Raw genomic sequence first — 3,587 nt, forward strand, 5'->3', positions numbered from 1 at the left:
GGCGCTGAACTATAACGATAACCTGAGGGGGGAGAAGGAAAGGACGGGCTGTAAGAGATTAAGATGGGGAGAATAATAATGTTTTGATCGCTTTGCGGAAGGCCAGCAGGTTAGTCATGGAGCGAATGTGAGGTGGCAGGGAGTTCCAGAGCTTTGCCCCCAAGACTCTGAAAGAGCGACCGCCCATTCTGCTTAGCCTTATACGTGGGGTAACCACCAAGTTTTGACCCGAGGAGCGTAGGGCCCGCTGAGGGGTGTAGGGCTCTAGGAGTGGATGCAGGAGGCCAGGACAGTTAGTCTTGAGAATTTTAAAAACAGTAGTGAGGGCTTTAAACTGAACTCGGGCTTCCATGCGCAGCCAGTGAAGTTTCTGGATGGTGTTTCTTGCAGAGCACCTACGAGGGAGGCCTACAACTGCCCTGGCAGCAGAGTTTTGTATATGTTGTAGCCGCGCCATCTCAGCTTTATTAAGGCCAAGAAAAAGGATATTGGCGTAGTCCAGTCGAGCCAGGATGGTAGATTGGACTATCATTTGGCGCGTATGGTGGTCAAAAAAGCCAAGGATCGGATGAAGACTCCTCAGCAGGCCAACACAGGTGGCAGCCAGTTTCTTGGTGTGGGTCTGGAAATTAAGAGATGCGTCCACCCAGACACCAAGGTTTTTTACCACGGTTTTGGGGGGGGGGATAGGGCCAAGTGCGGACAGCCACCAGTGATCAGTCCAGTAGTCAGGATTTTTACCCAGAAGCAACACCTCTGTTTTGCCAGCGTTCAGCTGGAGGCAGTTCTGTGACATCCAGCGTGCAACTGCCTCTAACCCGTTCTTGAATCTCGCCGCTGAGATCGAGGGGCCTTCAGTTAAGGAGATGACGAGCTGGGTGTCGTCAGCATACGACACTAGCGTCAGGTCCCATTCTTTTGCTATATCAGCGAGAGGCTGGACATAGAGATTGAATAGGGACGGGCTAAGCGCCGATCCCTGAGGGACGCCTTGCTCTATGGGGTAAGGCTGGGATATGAACGGGGGGGCAGAGACCCGGAAAGATCTGTTAGTCAGGAATGATCGGAACCACTCTAGCGCAAGGTCTTTGATACCTATAGCTTCGAGACGTTTTAGTAAGATAGAGTGGGAGACCGTATCAAAGGCTGTGCTAAGGTCGAGTAAAATCAGCGCAGCACTTTGACCGGCGTCCAGGATGTTCCGTAAGTGTTCGATGGTGGTCAGCAGGGCGGATTCGGTGCTGAATCCTGGCCTGAAGCCATTCTGTGATGGGTCTAGAATTTGGTGTTGCGTCATGTAGTTTGCTAGCACCTTGTTCACATGGGCTTCTGCCAATTTTGAGGCCCATGGAAGCAATGAAATGGGTCTGAAATTTTCTGGTTTTTATGGGTCTAGGGTGGGGTTTTTTATAATTGGAGAGACCCAGGCCTGCTTCCAACATGTGGGAACCACCGCTCAGGAGAATGATAGGTTAAGTAGGGTAGTCAGAGGAGGAAGAAAGAACTCGAGAGATTCTAGGAATTTGGCGGGTCTCATGGCGTCTGTGGGCGAGCCAGATTTGACTTTAGTGCACAGTTTGGCAAGTTCGTCGTATGTTAAGCTGGGGATGAGAGACAAACTGGGACTGTCTGGCAGAGGCTCACGTGGTTTGGAGGTATCCGGAAGATTCTGAGGAAAGGAAGTGTAGATTTTCTTTACCTTTTCCGTAAAAAAGGTGGCAAGCTCCTCGCATTGTTGTGCGGAAGTAATACCAGGGACAGGATTAGAACTATCTTTAAGTTTATGAACAAATTCAAAGATAGTTTTTGAGGGATTCCCACTGGAGCTGATTGCTTCCGCGTAAAAGGAAGCACGGGTGGTGCGAACCGCCTTGTGGTATGACTTCAATTTTAGCAGGTAAGCAGCTTTGTCGGTGTCCTTATATTTTTTCCTCCACTGGCTTTCAGCTCTTTTGCAGTCTTTCCGCATGGTTAGAAGATTTTCATTGTACCATGGGTTAGATGGAGTGTTACAGGTTTTAGTCCATTTTGCTGGTATTAGGGAATCTAGTCCTAAGTTGATCCAGTTTTGAAAGGCCGCATAGGCGGAGTTAATGTCTCCGTCTGTGAGGTTGAGGTGGAGATTGCCTAGTTTACTAGTAAGGTCGCTAGGTGCCAGTTTATGCCATGGCCTCTTGTATCGGGAACTGGTGGTGTTTTTCACAATCGAGTCTCTGATTTTCAGGGAGAATTTGATAAGAGAGTGGTCAGTCCACCCCATGGGTTTGGGGGGGGCAGCCGAGGCATCTGAGAGGTTGGAGAAAACTGGGTCCAGTAAATGCCCGGCAGAGTGAGTGGGAGTTTGGATGAGTGGGTTTAGCTGAAGAGCTGTGAGGTCTGCCTGAAGGTTCTTAATGGTAGGAACGGTCAACTGACCTGAAAGCACGGGTACGTATTGGGATGGGTGGAGAGGTCTCAGGAGCCATTGAAATAGGGAGAGGGGTGAGACAGGGGTGCGTTTTAGCACCCCTGTTGTTCATCATTTATATCAATGGTTTATCCAACTGTTTGAAAAAAGTCACCTCAGATGTCCCTATGATTTTAGGTAAACCTTTACCTGTGCTTTTATACGCAGACGATGCGGTGCTTATGGCCCGCACTCCTAATGCTCTTCGTCTGCTTGTACATAGTTTTGTTAATTTTATGGAGGGTCTGGACTTGAGGGTAAATTTAAAAAAATCTTTTATCATGTCCTGTGGCCCGGGCAAAAGGAAACTCAATACTATTCAGATAGGTACAGATAAACTAGAATCTGTTCCTAAATTCCCCTATTTAGGGTTGGTTTTCGCTGCGAACGGCTCGTGGAGTGGGCATTTGGCCCACGCCACGAGCAAGTTCTCGAAAGCCAACAACTCTGTTTTGAGCCTCCCTCGCCCAAAGAAAATTGGTGCCACTAAGGCTATTTTAAAGATTTTTAAATTGCAGTGCTTACCTGTTGCCACGTATGGAGCAGAGGTATGGGGGTCGGGAAGTAGTCTTTGTATACAAAGGGAGGAAAACCGCTTTTGTAGGAAAGTGTTGGGCATACCGATTTCCTCATCCGATTTTATCTGCCATAGTGAACTAAATCTTCCTTATATAAGTGATTTTATTAGAGTAAGACCAGTCCTCTTCTGGATTAGAATCTGGATGAATGATGCTGCTGTCCTTACACAAAATATTATTAAGGACTGCTTAAATTGTGAACATGGAATGAAGATTCCTTGGTTCACAGAAGTTTTTAAATCACTTAACGAAGTTGACAGAGGTACTTTGTTCACTGATCCTACGACAATTGAATTAAAGGATAAAGTTGAGGTTCAAAATGCACTTTATGCACTTTATAGAAATGGTCGTACAGGAAGAGAATCCCAGAAATCAAGTGTTATGAAATATATAGGAAATGGACTGTGTAAACAAATCTTGCCGTTCTATCTTTCCCTCCCTATGTCCAGTTGGGAGCGATCATTGTTGTTTCGCTTAAGGGCAGGTACTGTAAAATTTCTGCTGTCTTTTCCTATGGGGTACCGACATAGTGCTGATTTCACTCCATGCCCTTGTGATGGTGT

This window comes from Lissotriton helveticus, chromosome 6, assembly GCF_964261635.1.
Source record: "Lissotriton helveticus chromosome 6, aLisHel1.1, whole genome shotgun sequence".
NCBI lineage: Eukaryota > Metazoa > Chordata > Amphibia > Caudata > Salamandridae > Lissotriton > Lissotriton helveticus.